The 20,639-nt window shown below is 47.9% G+C and overlaps 1 protein-coding gene across 8 annotated transcripts in view; it reads left to right on the forward strand.

Moving 5' to 3' along the window:
- Positions 1 to 10,890: 10,890 nt before the first annotated feature.
- Positions 10,891 to 20,639, forward strand: part of ADCYAP1R1 (ADCYAP receptor type I) — a 120,476-nt gene continuing 110,727 nt past the window's right edge. For 2 of the 8 annotated variants that reach the window (XM_033165725.1, XM_033165723.1), the window contains exon 1: positions 10,892 to 11,065. The gene's annotated coding sequence lies outside the window, so the exon portion shown is untranslated. Of the gene's footprint in view, positions 11,066 to 11,419; positions 11,545 to 20,639 lie in introns of those variants that run through there. The other 6 variants (XM_033165724.1, XM_033165726.1, XM_033165720.1 and 3 more) reach the window with 5 other exon arrangements.

Here is a 20,639-nt window from a genome sequence, read left to right on the forward strand (position 1 = left end):
AAACTCCAGGCGCTCAAACTTTACCTGGCTGATGAGAAACCCCGCCAAATCTACTATCTAAATGCTTTCTTAGAAGCGCGGGAGCTTTTTAGAATGCAACAGACACAGATCGCCCGTCAAATGGCTGTCTTAAGTCCTGTTCGACCGCCGCCTTATGATGATATTAGGATGCAGGAGGAACAATTGGATCGCTCCCTCATCCCCTTCTATTATCCCGGATCAACGAATCCCCCGCCTGGCCTGGGAGGAAGAGGAGGAGGAGGGGCAGTTCCAGACCCAGCTGTACAGCGTGCCCCACCTAGCTCACTACCTGCGGGGGGGGAGGTGTGCTACCTGCGGAAGCTTCGGGTTCCGAGGACTCTAGACCCCCACCAACGGATGCAGGGGGAAACTCGCCAGCTCACACATCGGATGTCCCCTCCCCTGACGAAGCTAGTACATCCCCGATCGCCTCTAGGCTGCGCAACCGCGATAACTCAATCAATGGCCAGGTTGAAACCGTGCTCCCTTTAAGAGCCCTGCCAATACCCCCCGCTCGAGCGGGAGACCCCCCACGCATGGTCTTCACCCACCAGCCCTTCCTAACGTCTGACTTAATAAATTGGTCAGACAAAATGCCCTCCCTCCGAGACGATCCAGACAAATGCTATCGGCAAGTGGCTACCATCTTCTCCACGCATAACCCAACGTGGGCGGATGTACACATGCTATTAAATGCGCTTTTTAATGATGCGGAAAAGAGGGAGATAATCGCCAAAGCGGGGGAAGCCTTAAGTAAAGCTGATTATCAGTTAAACCCGCCAGAGGGAACGGCGCCACTGAACCCCCAGAACCTGCAAATTGAGCCTAATTGGGATTACAACACCGCCGGGGGAGCATGGTGCCTTAAGATATTTAAAAAGGCCATCCTAGATGGACTACAGGCAGCTGGACAGCGGACTGTAAACTGGACCAAAGTCCAGTCTGTCCTCCAAGGCCCTGAAGAGCACCCTTCTGACTACTACACCCGCCTGGTATCAGCCATCAAAACGTGGGGTGGAATAGATCCGGAAAGTGCGCAGCATGAAGTAATTGTAAAAGGTTTCTTTAAGGATCAAGCTGCAGCCGATATCAGGAAGGCATTGAACACCCACTTGGGCTATGATGGGAAGTCTATAAATGAGATACTTTCCATAGCCAAATCAGTCTTTAATTCTAGAGACGAGAGAAAACGAAAGGAATGCAAGCCAGACACCCCCCGGGTACTAGCCTACTCCAGCGAATTTCCCCCATCTCGGGAAAAGCCAAGGGGAAGAGGACAAGGACCCCCTCCTTTAGAGGCCCGCGCCTGCTACTACTGTCACGAAAAAGGGCATCTCAAACGGGACTGCGCCCTATTGGCCAAATATAGGGAACCCGGGAATTATAGATCAGACGACCGAAACTTTCAACACCATAAACAGGATTACGCGCCAAATCCCACCTCCACCCACAAGGCTCCTAATGCTGACTATGACTTTCCACGAACGCAGTCCCCCAGACCACCCCTTCCTCCCGTGCCACATCCCAGACACCATAACAACAATGCTAATCCCTTCGCCCAGCCCCATCGCAACCCCAACGTGTCTCGAGAGATGATGGTGGAGGACCATGCCGATTACTGACAATTAGCAGCAGATCCAGCCTTTTTTCCATTTCTTGGTCCCGTTCTACAACTCTCTCCCTCGGATCCGATCTGCACGATAGAAATAGATGGCAAGCTATACGACTGTCTTCTAGATACCGGGGCCACTTATTCCACCCTTACCAACAGCCATCTAGCCCCCGGGACAGAATCCAGAACAGTGATGGGGCTGGATGGGATTCCACGAGTCTGCCCTCTCTCGGAGTCTGCCCATGTCTCTTTGGGCCCCCTTTCCGTTGATCACACCTTTCTATTGACCTCCAGTCCGGTTAACCTTCTAGGGCGGGATCTGCTCTGTAAATTAAAAGCCACGATACAATGTGGCCAGGATGGCATTTACTTGCACATGCCCGAAGAGGCAGTTTTTGATTTCCAAGGGGTGCTACAGGAATTAGACGATAAAGACTCTGACTTGCCTGCAGAACTATTGAATGCGGTTCCCCCTTGGCTATGGGGCACCGAATCCACTTCCGTTGGATTGCTCAAGTCAGCCACGCCAGTAAAGATAAACTACAGGAAAGACCTTCCTTTCCCGTGTACTAGGCAATACCCTCTACCGCAAGCTGCTATAGATGGACTGACCCCAATGATCGAGGAATTTCTAAAAATGGGAGTTCTAGTTCCATGCGCCTCCCCTTGCAACACTCCCCTGCTCCCAGTCAAAAAGCCCAATACCAACCCAGTAAGATGGCGTTTAGTTCAGGACTTGAGACTTGTCAACTCCTTCGTTATTCCTCGCCATGCTGTAGTGGCAAACCCTCAGCACCTTCTCAGTTCCATACCGGGGGGAACTGTAGTTTATTCGGTCATAGATCTATGCTCAGCCTTCTTCAGCATCCCGATAGATACTGACAGCCAATTCCTCTTTGCTTTTACCTGGCAAACCGGCCAGTTAACTTGGACCAGATTACCGCAGGGCTATGTGGAATCCCCAGCGATCTTCTCTGCAATTCTGTATCAAGATCTGCAGGATATTACTCTCCCTGGGGGGTCTACCTTGTGCCAGTACGTTGATGACCTTCTGTTATGTGGAAAGGACGTTGAATCCTGTAAGCTGGACACAAAAACTCTCCTTACAGCTCTAGCGTACAAGGGGCACAAGGTATCCCCCAAGAAAATCCAGTACTGTCAGAAGGAAGTAAAATACCTTGGACACATCCTGGGAGAGGGAACACGTGCCCTGACTACTGACCGGATAGAGACCATAGCTAGACTCCCACTCCCACAGACAAAAAGACAGCTCCGTGGGTTCATCGGAATTTCTGGGTATTGCCGCCAGTGGATCCCAAGATTTGGGGAACTTACCCGACCCCTCACAGCTATGACTCAAGAGAAAGCCCCAGAACGACTTGAATGGTCAGGAGAAGCGCTAGAATCCTTTGAGACTATAAAAAGGGAACTTAAGACCTCCCCCGCGCTAGGACTCCCTGACTACAGGTTACCTTTCGCTTTGTTTGTCCATGAGAATAAGGGAATAGCCTCTGGAGTGCTTACCCAACCATTCCAAGGCAGGAATAGACCGGTGGCTTACTACAGCCTCCAACTCGATCCCACAGCACTGGGAAACGTGGGCTGCTTAAGAGCAGTGGCTGCAGCTGCACTGCTCTTGGAAAAGGCACAAGAAACAGTCTTGGGACATCAAATGACCCTAAATGTCCCTCATGCGGTTGCCACCCTCCTTAATCTGAGGGGCTGCCAACGCTTCACCATCCAGAGACTCAATAGGTATGAAGCTATCCTTTTAAGCCCTTCCAATGTCACCATAAAAAGGGTAAATGCTCTTAATCCTGCCACCTTATTACCACTCCCGGACGACGGGACGCCTCACCACGACTGCTCCCAAATCGTTCGGCATGCAGATAAACCACGGGAGGACCTAGACTACCTTCCTCTGGAATGCCCTGATCTCATTATGTATACTGACGGTAGCTCTAAAGTGGTGGGAGGTCAAAGAAAGAGCGGATATGCAGTAGTAACTAATGAAGATATTTTAGAGGCTTGCCCCATACATGCCCGGTATAGCGCACAGGCTGCAGAACTTATTGCCTTAATCCGAGCCTGTGAAATAGGAACTGGCCAACGAATCACTATATATACGGACTCAAGGTACTGTTTCGGGCTGGTACATGCCACGGGACAGATTTGGCTACAAAGGGGATTCCTAACAGCCGCTGGATCCCACATTGCCCACGCCCCCTTAGTGGAACGCCTCATGAACTCCATTCACCTTCCTGAGGCAATAGCAGTTGTACACTGCAAGGCACATACCAGAGGAAAGGATCCGATCTCCTCTGGGAATCGCTATGCCGATCGTGTGGCGCAAGAAGTAGCTCTACAACCCCTTGACCCTAGCCACGAATTCCAAGGTGCTCTTCTGCCTTCTGATGTGGACTTTAAACAAATGTATGCGGTAGCAACTAATGATGAAATAGAAGGTTGGAAGGAGAACGGGGCAATCTTTCAAGACGGGGTATGGTATCTCCCTGACAAGAGACTCATAATGCCAAAACTTTGGGTGCCCAAACATCTCAGAGTACTACACCAATGTACTCATTGGGGAAGAGACAAACTAATCGGCACCATACAAAGATGCTGGTATGCCCCCGGACTGGCTCTAGCGGCCAAAACCGCTGTCAAAAACTGTCATACGTGCCAGAGCTTCAACCCCAAGCATACTGCCAGGAGCCCACCAGGAGCCAGACCCTGGGCCTTTGTACCATTCGAAAGTCTACAAATAGATTTCATCGATCTGCCCCCATGCCAAGGCTTTAAACACGCGGTCGTGTTAATCGATCAATTGACGGGTTGGATCGAATGCTTCCCCTCCCGCAGGGCTACCGCTCAAGTAGTGGCCAAGGTCCTCCTACATGAAATAATACCGCGTTTTGGGGTCCCACGTCACATCGACTCGGATAGGGGCACCCACTTTACCTCAGAGGTTGTACAACTTACAGCTAAGGCTCTAGGGATAAAATGGAAATTACATACCCCATACCACCCACCTTCCTCTGGTCAAGTTGAAAGAGCCAACCAACAGCTAAAGCTGCAGCTAGGTAAGCTCTGCAAGTCTGCTGGCTTGAAATGGATAAATGCACTCCCTCTGGCATTACATAATATCCGAAGTTGCCCCTCCAGCAAATTGAACCTTTCCCCTTTTGAACTGCTTTTTGGGAGACCATCCCCCGTTTACAACACCCAATTTCCGCCCTCTGAATTGGAGGTTGGGGAGTCCGAATTAACTCACTATGTTATCCAACTACAGAAGCAGCTGACCGCGCTACACAGGTACGCCGCTACCAGTCAAAATCTACCACTGGACGAAACTGTGCATTCTTTCCAGCCGGGAGACTGGGTTTTGACAAAGACTTACCTCAAGACACCACTGGAACCCACCTGGGAAGGACCATATCAGGTACTATTAACCACTCTCACCTCTCTTAAAGTTGCAGAGAAAACTGCGTGGCTCCATCATACTCGCTGCAAAGCCGTACCCCCACCCACAGAACCAGCAGACACAGGCGATCTAGGCTTCGTCACCCCACCACCGCTCCGGGAGGACAACGACTTCGAGGAGGATCGGGCTCTCCCGCCTGCTGATCGGAGCCAGGATCGGGCTCTCCCGCCTGCTGATCGGAGCCAGGATCGGGCTCTCCCGCCTGCTGATCGGAGCCAGGATCGGGCTCTCCCGCCTGCTGATCGGAGCCAGGATCGGGCTCTCCCGCCTGCTGATCGGAGCCAGGATCGGGCTCTCCCGCCTGCTGATCGGAGCCAGGATCGGGCTCTCCCGCCTGCTGATCGGAGCCAGGATCGGGCTCTCCCGCCTGCTGATCGGAGCCAGGATCGGGCTCAACCAACCGGAGATCGCAACCAGGATTGGACCCAGCCAGCCGTCCTGCCACACCGTGCCCAACGGAATACATCAGCTGCCACCCCCTCCAATGTCCCTTGGACCTCGGAGATCATCCCTAACGAACCTGGTATCAAGCTCCGCATAAAACGCGTTTGACAGTTCGTTTGACAGCTGCCTTTGACAGTTCGTTTGACAGCTGCCCTTGACAGTTCGTTTGACAGCTGCCTTTGACAGTTCGTTTGACAGCTGCCTTTGACAGTTCGTTTGACAGCTGCCTTTGACAGTTCGTTTGACAGCTGCCTTTGACAGTTCGTTTGACAGCTGCCTTTGACAGTTCGTTTGACAGCTGCCCTTGACAGTTCGTTTGACAGCTGCCTTTGACAGTTCGTTTGACAGCTGCCTTTGACAGTTCGTTTGACAGCTGCCTTTGACAGTTCGTTTGACAGCTGCCTTTGACAGTTCGTTTGACAGCTGCCTCTGACGGCCAGTCTCACAGCTACCTCCGACATCTCATCGGACGACCACCTCTGACAGCTCGTGTGACACCCCGTTCCACGGCTCCAGCCACGTCACACCCCGCCAATCATGTCCCTATTTTTGCTTTTCCTCACTTTCGGTGCCCTCGCTTCCGCTACCGTTGCTCCCACCCCAGCCACTAATCAGTGGTGCCCTGGACTGAACATAACCCAACTATACCTGGACTATGGGACAGTAGATATGGTACGGAAAGGTACCCCGGACCGATTGGGAGATTTTGACTTCTGCCTGCCAGAAACCCGAGTACTGCTGCGCCACTCCATATTGCCAGTGCTGACATCCTCCCATAGCTGGGAACTCTTTATCCGCTCTCCTTCCTTCGCTCTCATAGGGACATTTACGCTTACCCTGGACAACACCTGGTATCGGGCACGTTGTGTTAACGGTTCCTATACCCGATTCCAGGACGGGGAGACCCTACAACCCCTAAACTGGACTTTGATGGATATTGGGGGTGCGGAAACCACGTACACCGACAAACATCACCCTTCTCATCGTCTTTTGTATGGATTTTATTGCAAGCGAGTTGATTCGCGTCCCAGACATAGTCTCCTGCAAGGTGTCTGCCTCCGTCGCTTTTGCTGCATTTGGGATATTGGCATGGCAGAATATTGGGACGGGAAGGCTTACTTAGAAGGTTGGCATCATTCCACCCCGGACACCATAAAGACGTGGGATAATACTGGCCCCCAACGTTGCGGTGGACTGGCTTCTTCTCTGTCATTACTACATCGACAGGACCCCCTCCACCCAGTGGGGACGGCACCTCGACAAAGGGGGGAACTGTTGGTGTCAAACACTCTTTCCAACAAGGATCTCCTATCCACCTGGCACTCGAACTCCTACGTGAGGCTGGTTGCCAAGGTAGCGGAACAGGCGAAGATGGACAACTGCTGGGTATGTGCAAACACACCTGCCCACATTCAAAGTGGCATTCCTTTCCTTGGAGTTCCTCTCACTCTGCAGCAATACCTTTCTGCCAATGTGGCTGCATGGAACCTAACAGCGGTAAACCTGACCCATCAGTACATCTACTTGACTGGACCGACCAGTGGGGACTTATGCCGCAAATTTGTCGGTGACGAACGAATGATCGGAGACAGTACCTGTAAGTACTCTATTGCCATCTCCCTGTCGGGGCGGGTAACCCTCTGGCATGATAATGTACCCAAACCCCAGGCAGACCTTCTCTCTGCCTGGAAAGTAGTTATGAATCTACCTGACTCCTGGGTCCCTACTCCCACTTCAAAGTGCTTTTTCCGGACCTTTGCAACTGGCCATATCGGCACTTGCCTTCAAGGACTATTCTGGCTGTGTGGCCACCGGGGATATGTTTGGGCCAGCCCCCACTCACGTGGAAATTGCTATTTAGGATTAATTTTACCAGGAATTAGAGTCACCCCTGAACTGCCCATAGGAAGGAGGCGCAATAAGAGGGACAAGACTTTATCTGACCACTCCCAAGTAGAGGCAAACGGGGAGACCTACGGCAGAGCCCTTTTCCCCCCATATGGGGCAGGTGCCAACCATGTCGATATCCTCAAACTTACAGACATTTTACTAACTTTTATGGAGGAATCAAATGCAGCCACGCAATCTGTACTTGCAGAACTATCAGAGGTCCGCCAGGTGGCGCTCCAGAACAAACTTGCTCTCGACTATGTTTTAGCTTCGACTGGAGGTGTGTGTGCCCTAATTGGGGCAGAATGTTGCACGTTTGTCTCTGACCAAACCCTCAACATCACCGGTCACTTAAATAACATTCATGCGCTGGCCAACGATCTAAGGGATATCCAGCATGAAGGGCTATCTGACGCTTCTCTTTGGAGTTGGTTGCCCGGGACTGGGTGGCTAAAACACTTGGTGGGAAACATTATTGTTGTTATATGCGCTGTTGTCCTCTGTATTGCCATATTTTGCTGTGCGATGCATTGCTTCCCTTTATGCTGCCAGACATGCCGTGCGTGCTTCCCCAGACAGACTATTCCGACTCAGCAGAACAGGGCAGTAGGGTTGCACTATGATCACTCTGAGTACGTTGAGATGAGACCCATAGCTGCCCTTCGCAACAAAGAGTTTGCCCTTTAACTCCAACTTTGTGCGGAGAAAAGGATCGCAAGGACCCCCCCTTGCGATCTTATCTCCGAAGGGGGGGAACTGTTGCAGTATTTCCCCACACAAGTTACATAAGCACCACACACAGTTTCCCTGAACCTTACACCCTTTATTGCATGAGGCCGTCCTCGTAAATAAGAGGAAAATAGGCCCGAAGATCCCGTCTCTTCTCCTTCCGTGGATCCCATTCATTCATAAAAATGGCGGTTCTAAATAGCGCCCCTGGTGGCCAGCCCGCTGGTACTGCAGGCTCTCTGCTTTGACAGCTCTGACAAGGTGCAAATACATTGTTTCCGTTTTCAATCGACCGTGACTGATCCAATCACAAATGTATCAATTCCTTTATACAATGTTTCCGCTCTATTTCTATGTACTTTTGGACCTTTTCTGACTTGTGTATGACTCCCTGCCACCGGTAACCAGCAGGGCTAGCTCAGGGCTGCCTCCTCCATATTGTTCACCCTCCTCCATAATCCTCGAAGCGTGACCCCACGTCCGCAGGAAGACAGGATTTTCCCGCCTCAACTCTGCCAGACAAGGAAATCTGTTTAATAAAGGACTGCCTCTTCAGAGTGGATTCCACTCAATGGGACTGTGCTTGGCCCTACCCTAGGGCAATATCACCTTTTGTCTTCTTGTGCCTCACTACCTGGAGGGGGTAGCCCAGGTGTGAAACCACTCAGGTTTCTGCTCCTAGCCCCTCCCGTCCTGGAAATCTTTAATGTAGTCTGATGTAATTTGGGGGTGTATCTATGTGGGAAGGGGGGAAGGCAATAAAAGTCGGGGACACTTCCTTCTCGGGGCTTCCATCTTTCCTTCGTGCTGAGGAGTGGGAGCCCTGTCGCGACAGTATTTCTACCAATAAAGACCAAGCCTACTGGCTGCTGTTTGCTCTTTACTTTGGTGGTGGTCTCCAGTTTTTGCCCAAGGGAGCCCTCGAACTGCTGCCTTTAACACTAATGTTTAGGTGGAATCTTCTTTCTTGTAGTTTGAATCCATTGCCCCATGTCCGCTTCTCTGGAGCAGCAGAAAACAACCTTTCACCCTCCTCTATATGACATCCTTTGATATATTTGAACATGGCTATCATATCACCCCTTAACCTTCTCTTCTCCAGGCTAAACATACCCAGCTCCCTAAGCCGTTCCTCATAAGGCATCGTTTCCAGGCCTTTGACCATTTTGGTTGCCCTCTTCTGGACACGTTCCAGCTTGTCAGTATCCTTCTTGAAATGTGGTGCCCAGAACTGGACACAGTATTCCAGGTGAGGTCTGACCAGAGCGGAATACAGTGGTACTATTACTTCTCTTGATCTAGACGCTATACTCCTATTGATGCAGCCCAGAATTGCATTGGCTTTTTTAGCTGCTGCATCACACTGTTGACTCATGCCAAGTTTGTAAAGGGCACTGATGATTTTCACTGAGAATAAACTGCACAGGGTGACTCCTCCTCTTCCCTATATATAGTTATATACACTCTCTTTTTCAACCTCAGGTGGAAGATATTCCTCATTATATGTCCACTTGTCCTTTATGCAAGGATCCAAAGGCACACTTTCTAAAACCTAAAATTGGTACAAGAAAACAGGCTCTCCCTGATAGAAAGGGTTCAGGAGCTGTTGTGTGACAACAATGTCTTAGTGACACCTGAAGTAGCTCTTTTTCTCCAGCGGCAAAATAATAATAATAATAATAATAATAATAATAATAATAATAATAATAATAATAATAAAATTAGGAACCGAATAAAATTGCTGTAAATTGTAAGGGGTTTTCCGAGGTCTAAACTGAAATTTAATCAGTGTAACTGTGCTGGTATCAGTTGTCTTGGCCGCTGTTTTTATTTGCATCTGTTTGAGTTAAATTTTAAATTGATTGCATGGTATTGATTTGTCATGGCCTTTGGCTAGTACAGTAAACTGGTGGATTGATATTCTCTCTCACTATCTCAAAGTTAAAGGAGACTTTCATGCCGGCAGTACTCATGAACCTATCATCCACTTTCCAGCTCCTCGCAACCTTTAACTCAGAGAGAAATAATCTGGACGCAGTTTTGGATACCCAGAATTTGATTTAAACAGCTGGTTTGAATAGGCCACGCCTCTCCCTCCAGCCCATTGGCTCTCCCCTCTCTACCCCTCTCATGCCATTGGCTCAGGCCTCTTCCCATCTCCTGCCCCCCCTTCTCTCCCCCTCCCCTCCCTTTGCAGGACGAGGGAAAGCTTGGAAATTTTTTCTGCAGGACGCGCGAGAGCCGTCCAGTCCTGCCTGGGCAGGTTTGCGCACAGAGACCTTCCAAGCGACGTCTTCTTAAATCCGGATTCGGCTTCGCATCTTGCTTGATCGGGATCAAACTCTCTCTTTTAAAAAAAATTAAAAAAGCGAAGAAAGCAAATGATATAATTTTTAAAAACCAATCCATTTCAAAGGAAAGAAGTTTTTAAATACCACAAAGCGTGACACCCTCAGTATAATTTTTTTTGCGAGGAAAATGCCTTCGCGGGCACGTCCCAACGGCGTGGCAACTCCTGGTCTCTCGTTTCAAGGCGCTAGGCAGCGCTGAGGGCTGGGAGCGAATGTTAATTCCTTCGTAGCCGAGTTGATTTCTGATTTATTTATTTAAGAAAAAAAATTGCGAGCGAGCGCACACACATCTCTTTCTCTGCTTGTCTGGACAGTTTTTTTTTTTCGCACTGCAATGCACTGATACCATTGCAACAGCTGTTCACCAAGCCGTGTGGAGGAAAGCCCCTTTTGAAATCTCTCTCGTTTCGCTAAAGGAGCCCCCACCGCCGAGGACTTCTCCAGAGAAGACTGCAGAGCAGTTCGCCTTCCCCGGCTGGAGATCCAAGGGCGTCCAGCTGCCGATCGTGGGATCTCCACCTCGGGACTGCAATGGTAAGGCAACCCTGCGCCCCCCGAAGCTACGGGTCACCCCATCTATAGATCATTCACCCCATTCCCGTTGGGCTAATGTGCAGGAGATTGGAGTGTGTGTGTGTGTGTGTGTGTGTGTGTGTGTGTTGGAGGCTAAGGAGTCAGGGAAGATGAGAGAGAGCGAGAGATGCTTGCAGGAATCGCTTTTCTTGCAAAGTCGATGCCTGAAAGGGGGGTGGGGTTGGAATCTGGAAAGGTTTGCAAGAATTAAAACGGGGGAGGGAGAAGAGCGAGCAACGAGCCGGCGCGGGCGGCGATGCTGCAGGACGGCGGCATGCTTGGGCTTCCACTTCTGCCTGGGAATTAAATTCTTGCATAGGGATCGCACAACGACACACAAACACATAGCTGGAGGACGAAGGCAACGGGCAGACGAAGATGCGCAAACGCGCGGGCACGCTCTTTGGCGACCTCCGCAACAACCATGCCGGGATGGAGAGGTGATATGGGCTTGGCTTTAAAAATAAAAAATAAATAACTGGGGTGATGAAAGCGGAGTGTGTCTAAATATATGGATTTTTTTTTGGGGGGGGGGGGAGAGATAAAGCGGAGCCAGGCTTCCAGGACATCGTGTTGGTATGTAGCTCACGTCTCCTTTCGATGCAACATGGCTGGTAATTTGCAAATAAAACAAAACAAACACCCCAGACTGATAGGCAACAAATAATCCGATTCGCAAACCGGTTATGCCGTTGGTTTCTAGGGATCTTAGACCGCCACAGGGTTGGGTGTTTACAAGGGGCTGCGTGGAAGGCAGAGCCAGTCAAAGGAAATGGGAGTTTTGACATTGACTTCGGTGTGAGATGAAGATTGCGTTCAAACCTCTTCCGATTAAGTAATCCCATTGCTTTTGAAAACAAATGGATGGTGCTGAAAGGGCTTGTGGATCCAGCGAGATTTATTGGGGGCTGGGAATTAAACGCAGCGATTCTCCTTGAGGCGAGTAGGTTTATTTTCTAAAAATAATTTGGAGGAGGAGGAGGAGGAATCCCTCTGAGGATGAAAGGGTTAAATCCCCCCCCCCCCATGGATCTGTGTGTGTTTTCGTGTGCGTGTTTTATGCGCTTCCCCACATCGCCGTTTGGGCAGCTGGTTCCGATTTTTCCAACGCTTTTGGTTTGAAAATGATGGTCGAGGCTGGTTTGGCCTTTCGTGGATTTGTAAGGCGCTTCCAGACATTTTCCTGGGGGGGGGGAAGCGATGAACAAATGCAACTAGCCATATTCTGCAGCTCCAGTTTAAATAAATGAGTAAGGGAACCCTTTTGCAAAGATGTCCTAGTTTTTTTTGGCTTAAGAAGGTGGATGTGTGGTGCTTACGGTAGGTCTGAAACTGAACTTGCAACTGATGCTGTCCTGGAAGTCTGTGTGCAGGACCATAGCATGCATGGTAAGCAACACAGAGCAACATTATTACCCCCCAGTAAATGCTCAGACTATGGATTTGGGAAGCCTCTCTCTATATATTATTAGGTATGGGAATTCACAAAAACTCTCACCTGAGCACGACAGTGGGAGACACAAGTTTTGCTTTATTTTTATCCTGGGATTTAAGGTGGGCTTTGTTGAAAAGTTATTTCTTTATTGCATTTTGATTCCTCCTTTCCTTTAAGGAGCTCCAAGCGGCGCATGCAGGTCTCTTCCCACCCCCCAGTCACATCAACCTTGCGAGGTAGGTTAGGCCGAAAGACTGGGACTGGCCCAAGGTCACCCAGTGCATTACATGTCTGAGCGGGGAATTTGAACCCTGGATCCCCAAGGTCCAGCGTATAAGGAGTGGCTTGCTGGATCAGGCCAGAGGTCCTGCTAGTTTACAATCCCGTTTCTCACGCTGGCCAGCCAGACTTCTCTGGAAAACAAACCAGGCCTGAAGAACTGTGAGTGTTTCTAGGACTATGGTGAAACCATGAAGCTCCCTTGTTAATTTTGCTATTGGATGGCGTTTCTTTTCTGTAAGCCGCTTGGAGTGTGATTTGTTTGCTCGTGTGTGCGCGTGCAAAAGCAGCATACAAATAAAATGATTTATTTTTTTTAATGAACAAGTCCAAGAAGCCCTCTTCTTTGCTTTTCCTCCAAAGCAAATGGCATTCACCGTGTCACATTGCCTCCGATGCTGAATGGAATATTTAGCCCTTCAAATCGGTATTCATTGTTTGTGTAATAATATTGTGAGCACCTTTGCATCTGCCAAGAGGCGACACAGTCAAATATACATATCTTGTTTGTGGGTGGGTGGGTGGATGTTGGTGCAGTGGTTAAGAGCAGTGGACTCGTGAACTGGGTTCGATTCCCCGTTCCTCCACCTGCAGCTGCTGGGTGACCTTGGGCCAGTCACACTTCTCTGAAGTCTCTCAGCCCCACTCACCTCACAGAGTGTTTGTTGTGGGGGAGGAAGGGAAAGGAGATTGTTAGCTGCTTTGAGACTCCTTAGGGTCGTTCTAAAGTGGGATATCAAATCCAAACTCTTCTTATTATTATTTATATTCATATTCACACACACACATATATGGGTGCTGGAGCAAGCTGTGTTCTACTGAGTCAGACTAATGTTCAGTATCACCTACACTGCCTTGGCAGCTGCTCTCCAAGGTCTTGGGGATGTCAAGGCATTGGAAACCCTGATCCACATGATCTGTGCAACCCCAATTTAAAATGCAGCACAGGTTAGCAACTGCTGAGCTATAAAACAGCTTGCTTCCACGTTCAGGCTGGGCATTTAAATCCTGACGGACTCAGTGAACATTCTTAATGTGAGATGGCTGCAAGTGTGTTAGAACCTCTCTCCGGTGCTGAGATTGTCAGGTGAGAGAAGGATATTAGGTGTGCTTTGAAACATGCGCATAAGGGAAAGGATGTTCCCATTTCTGGGAGCAATCTGGAGTCACTCCATCAAAGTTGTTCCTAGGTTCTGATAACAGTATATGAGCTCGGAAGGTCCCATGTTCAATTTCTGGCATCTCCAGGTAGGGCAAGAAGTTATTTCCCTGCTTTCAATACAAGGCAGATTTTGATGTTCTGCTCCTTTGATTGATCTGACGGCGGCTATGAAAATGGGCACAATCCTGTTAAACTGAAGCAAAGCATAGTTGTGTCATCCTTCTCGGGCTGCAAGGCTAAGCATCCTTACTTGGAAGTAAGTCCTGTTGGGACCAATGGGACTTAGTCCCGAGGAACCATTGCTACAATTGGACTTTCTCGTTGGCGTGTGTGTTATAGAAGTCAGCACGATTTGCGGGTTTTAAGTTTTACATGCATTTGTCAAGGGGAATGCCGCAAGTTTGATCGGTTTCCATTTTCGTGTCAAAACACCTGAATGAGACTGAAAGGCAAACAGGTCAGCGGTGGCCAACGTGGTTGTGGACTAGAGTCTACGATCAGGTATATATGTCCATCGCATGCACATGTACGGATAGGACGTGCAAGAAGAAGGACCCAAATTCATGGAATACAAATGGCATCGCTGGGGCAGTGTGTACAGCATACATTTAAAGTACAATATCTCTCCAAGATGGATATGTGATTTTTAAGGGTGCTGAGCTAAGGGTGGTAAACAACAGCTCCGCAATTCTTTGCAGGGGAATCGTTCTTCAAATGTGTCTCTGTGATACCTCTATCTGGAATCCATATGTATACAAAATACGACCCACTTGCAGTATCTAGTAGATAATCAATGCATTGATTATCTTTGCGTTGTCTCTGCACGTCTTCTGGCTATTTGCAGTCACATATAACTGAGCAAGATTCAGATGTGTATTTGTGAGTTTTAGACATTCCCAGAATTTACCTGAGATGGTCAGCATCCCCACTCGGATATAGATATTCCCCAATTTTTTAAAGGTATTTGTGGAATGAGTTAGCTAAGCAGTTTGTGAGGTGTGCGTGTCTTAGGTTGTATGCTTTTTGAGGAAAAACGGGGTAGCTTTAGAGTACTGACTTTCAACCAGCCGGCTGCACTCAGTAATTGGATCGTGCCCCAGTCTATCTACTGAGGACCACTCATGGGTTGTGATGGCTGTTTCCCTCTGTTTATGTTTATTAGGATAAGAAGAATTTATGAAAGGTAAAGAAGGGGGTAGACACTTTCAGACAGAGGAACATGAACATATCACTTTTGTGGTTGTGCTTTATTCTTCCTATGTAAGACATCCTGGGAATATTTATATGGAAATATGGCATGTGCGTACTTCAGATTAAATAAACGAAATATTAAAAGTGTTCCTGCCCGTTTTGTAGTTTGGGGCTCATAGATGGTTCTCGGATACAAAAAGCATCAACATTATAAATTTAGAGCAGTAGTATACGTTCAGAATAAATATCTGCAATAAGTGTTCCCTGCAACTGTAAAGGGGATATTCTGTGGAATATGTGACTTGTTTTCCTCCACCAGATTTCTCAGGTTTTGATTCTGCTTGATGCTACTTTCCGCTTTCTAAATATGTAAATCTAGGATTCAGTCTCAACCATGACTGTTCTTCTGAAGCTATTTCTCTCCCTATGGTCATCGTTAAACCCTGCAATAGGTAGAATAGCTTCTGAGCATGCTAAGAGTGCATTTCCCTCCTCATCGATTAACCGCAGCAAGGATTAGGGGAGAAATGGGATTCTGGGTCAGAAGGTGAGACCCACGGATGGAATGTTAGAATTTCTATTGCCAGTTCGTTCTTTCGTAGAACAAGCATCACATGTGAGTTGCTTACATTTGCTAATTTCATTTGGACTTATCTGCAAAATCAGGGTAGCTTAAGGAGTGCATTTTGCCATGTAAACATCCCTGCTCACTTTGGCCTTCAGGTAAAAACAGAGCAAGGGGTTAAAGGATGGAGGGGAGATAGTCTCCGGCAGAGGTTGCTGGGCATATAGTTCATGCAAACAATTCTGAAATACCCAGGTGTTTATTTTCTTTGAACTGCCTGCTAAAAGTAGCTTTTTCCAAATGCTGCAAAAATAGATAAGTCTCCTGATCGCTAAGTGATCCTGTACGTGCATGTGCTTACGTTCCTTCCAGAGTAGCAACAACAGCCTTTTGGCTACCACGCAGAGTCCTGGCAGACATTGCCCCTTTGCCAAGGCCTATGGCGTGGGAATATAACCGAGCATTGAATAATTTAAGGGCTATTCCCAGGACCAAGTTAACACAGGCAATGGCTTCTGTCCACAATGCGACCGCTATAGGGCATGGCTGGATCATACGTTTCAGTGACTCCCTTGGAGAGCAGACTCCCTTGCGGTGTGTTTGATTGGAGCTGTGTAGTCTGTGTGCCTGGAACACACCACACGGTTTTCATCCATCGTTGTGGCACCATTCCACACAGACACAAATGCACACGCCAGACCTATGTAGGTTTGCAAAAGGGGCTTTTAGATGCCAAGGTGACCAATCGGGAAACAGGACGCCCTGTTCCAGGGTGCTTTTGTGTTCAAACACAGATATCTGGTTTTCACACAGCAAGGTTGTGCAACCATTCACAACCCTCACACGCCACCAAAGGACAAAATGGGGAAAGACACAAGACACAGGGTTGCCATTTTAATGAAACAAAGCATAAAACTTATCAGGGAGGCAAAACCAAGAAATGAAATGTGATTCCATTCCTTATCGGATAAGATATTTTGTGATTCCATTCCTTATCAGATAAGATATTTTGTATTATTAAATACAAAACTTCCAGCCATGCACCTGAATGATGGTGTGTGTGTGTGTGTGTGTGTGTGATGATTTCTCCCAGTTTTCAGCAAACCCAAGTCATCCTGTTACCTGAAAATGCCTTCATTTGCCAAGTGCAGACATCGCTTCTTTAGCCATAACGCATATCGCCGATATAAGAGCTGCTACTATAACTTTCAAGACTGGTGCTGGGCTTTGCTTTCCCCAACTTCTTCCCTCCCTGTCTCTTTTTCCTTTTGTGCCATGACTTTTCGATTGTAAGACCGTCTTGTATTAATTGCTGGGATGCAAAACTGCTTTTTTTGACTGAAGAGCAAACACTCTAAATAAGCAAATATCCCAATTGGTTGTTGTTGTTTTTGCAGAACAGATTTGCATTTGTCTTAACAACACACTGGTTTAATTGGGCTACATCCAGCCAGAACATATATATTTTTTTAAATTGCTCCAACAATAATTTTCTTAAACCTGCTGCTTGTTTGGAATGCTTACCCACAAAGCAAATGGGAAGTCTATGCACCAGGCTCAGATAACCGCCGTAAACATTTATGCCATTCTGTAAATTCAAGGTCGGCAAAAACATATTGTGCAAAGTAGCAAATTGAAACGCAATAAATTTATTTATTTATAATATAAAAAGTGTGTGTGTGTGTGTGTGTTACTGGAAGTCTAAAAGTGAGGGTTCCCCAACCCCTCGTATGCTGCTTAACAGACAGTAATACTTAGATATTTCCACTTAAATGTGAGGGTTCAGAAATGGGAGTTTCTTCCTTTGTCACGGAGCCCTGGAAACAGAAGTGTCTTCTCCTTCTGTTTGTCGTCAGTGGGTTCCTCTAGTGTTGCTTGAGGATAGAGATAATAATGGTAAAAGGTGGCACTGTGGTCTAAACCACTGAGCCTCTTGGGTTTGCCGATCAGAAGGTCAGCAGTTCGAATCCCTGTGACAGGGTGAGCTCCCGTTGCTCTGTCCCAGCTCCTGCCAACCTAGCAGTTCGAAAGCACGTCAAAGTGCAAGGAGATAAATAGGTACTGCTGCAGTGGGAAGGTTAATGGCGTTTCCATGCGCTCTGGTTTCTGTCACAGTGTTCCATTGCACCAGAACAGTTTAGTTATGCTGGCCACATGACCCGGAAAGTTGTCTGTGGACAAACGTCGGCTCCCTTTGCCTGAAAGCGAGATGAGCGCCGCAACCCCATAGTCGCCTTTGACTGGACTTAACCATCCAGAGCTCCGTTACCTTTTTAATATGTAGAGATAATAAGCAACAGCTCACTCCTGCCGCAAAACCATCTTGACCACCTTTGTGGGACAGCCGAAGACCTCGGCCTGTCTTATTTTGATTACTCCATTCACGGGGATTATATCCTAAGTTTTTCATGCAACTTGAACCCCAATGTTTCTAGAGAGCAGGGTATTAGCATGACCGGCAGCCCCTTCCTAAAGCATCTTTCACTTAAAATATTCAGTGCTGAACTGAGCAGTGTCCATTGGGACCCGGAGGGCAGAAGGTGGGGAGACCAGCAGTAGGTGGCGCTAGAGCCAAATGCTTGGGTAGGCAGGGATGCTTTTACCTTCCTCCTGAAGGAAGGGGACAAATGCACCTCTCTGGGGAGGGCATTCCACAAAGAGGGAAACACCACCAAGAAGACCCTGTCATGGATCTCCTATATGATTTTGCCTGGAATCTGTGATCTTCAGTGGGCCTTCTCTCAGTCCCGGCACCCTCACAGGCATGCTTGGTGCGGACCAGAGAAAAGGCCCTGATTTCTGGCAGTTCCCACACTATGGAACTCCCTCCCCAGAGAAACTAGAATGGCTTCCTTCTTGTGTTCTTCCACCGGCAGGTGAAGACTGTTTTATTATGACAGGCCTTTGGGGACTGATTTTGTTTTGTTTAAGGAAAGGGCTTTTAATAGTACCGTGCTATTTTACTGTTTTTTATTATCTGTATTTTTAAATTTTGCTCTAACTCGATTACACTTTAATCATTATTATTTCCTATGTGTGTGTGTGTGTGTGTGTGTTGTTGTTGTTGTTGTTGTTTGTTTGTTTTAAGCTTTCTGGGTTTTATCTGTCTTGTATTAATTTGGGTAAGCTGCCTTCAGTCAAAGTCCGGGGAAAAGTCGGGAAACAAACGAAACCAAACAAATGTAACTGGTCGGCCCCTAGTACTGGCACCACCAAGACGCCTGACCTACTAATCGTAGGGTCCCAGATGGTTGAAACTGATGAAGGTGTTCTTTTAGGGACCTCAATTTTCTACCAGTTTTAGGCATTCTATGCTAATAGTAAGATTCTGAATAGGACTGAATAGGATGCTGCCACCCAGCGAAGTGTTTTCAAGACGGGTGACACAGTCCAATCAAAACAAAAAATAAAATAAAAAATAAATCCTTCCAGTAGCACCTTAGAGACCAATTAAGTTTGTTCTTGGTATGAGCTTTCGTGTACCAAGAAAAAACTTAGTTGGTCTCTAAGGTGCTACTGGAAGAAATTTTATTTTTATTTTGTTTTGACTACGGCAGACCGACACGGCTACCTACCAGCCGTGGTGTAGTGGTTAAGAGCCAGTGACGTGTAGTGGTTAAGAGCGGTAGACTTGTAATCTGGTGAACCGGGTTCGCGTCCCTGCTCCTCCACATGCAGCTGCTGGGTGACCTTGGGCTAGTAACACTTCTTTGAAGTCTCTCAGCCCCACTCACCTTACAGAGTGTTTGTTGGTGGGGAGGAAGGGAAAGGAGAATGTTAGCTGCTTTGAGACTCCTTTGGGTAGTGATAAAGCGGGATATCAAATCCAAACTACTCCTCCTCCTCCTCCTCCTCCTCCTCCTCCTCCTCCTCTTCTTCTTCTTCTTCTTCTTCTTCTTCTTCTTCTTCTTCTTCTTCTTCCTGTAAACAGTCCTATCAGGCAGCCTTTGATGACCCTCAGAGGTACTGCTTAATGTCTGTTTCTCTGTCCATCTTTCAGCTAGTTATCTTTGGATTTTTTTTTAAAAAATAACTCTAGCCCTTCCAAAATTCTTTCAATTTATTGGTGGCCCCTTTTGAATTTCGATACACCCTTCGCAGCTCGCCTGCCTGCCTCCTCTCTCGCCGTTCAGAGAGCATCTGCCAGACACGTTGTTCCTGTGTCTCTGAGTCCGTGAACCCTTTCCGCGTGGGTTCAAGTGGGGTTGCTTCAGAGTAAAGGGGAATCGCAGAACCTGATTTGTTTGCTGCCTGTTTTGGAGAGCTCCTCTCGATCTCGATGAGACAGTTCCCAACGGAGAGGGTCTGAGAACAGGAGCCGTACGACGCAAAGATCTCGTTTCTAACAGAAACACAAAGGCAGGGGAAATGAAAGATACTGCGACTCCCCAAAGCTTTTAGCAGAATAAGCCTATTTCTTCTCTGAGGGTCAGTGGGGCTTAGTGCTGTGGTTCCCAAATATTTTGGGGGGGGGCTGCTACCCAGTGCCCCCTACCCTATTAAAAGCATTATTCAGACCAGCAGTTTCTATGACCCACTGAGGAAGATAATAATAATACCGAAAACCTCAATAGCAATTCATGGCACATTGATTTGAAATCTAAGGTCATTGGGTGACCTTGGGGCAGTCGCTGCATCTCAGCCTAACCTACCTCGGAGGGTTGTTGTGGGGATTAGCTGGGGAGGGGGGAGAACCATGAGCCCCATGGATAAAAAGGCAGGATGCAATTGCAATAAATAATAGCAAATTATATGTATGGAGTGAAAGAACGGATTCAAATACAGTGGTACCTTGGTTCTCAAACGCCAAAAATTCAGAATTAAGTGTTTCGGTTCTCGAATGTTTTTCGGAAGCCGAACATCTGATGAGGCTGTCGGCTATTGTTTCCGGGGATCCTGCACC

Source organism: Lacerta agilis, chromosome 12, assembly GCF_009819535.1.
Source record: "Lacerta agilis isolate rLacAgi1 chromosome 12, rLacAgi1.pri, whole genome shotgun sequence".
In the NCBI taxonomy this organism is placed as follows: Eukaryota; Metazoa; Chordata; class Lepidosauria; order Squamata; family Lacertidae; genus Lacerta; species Lacerta agilis.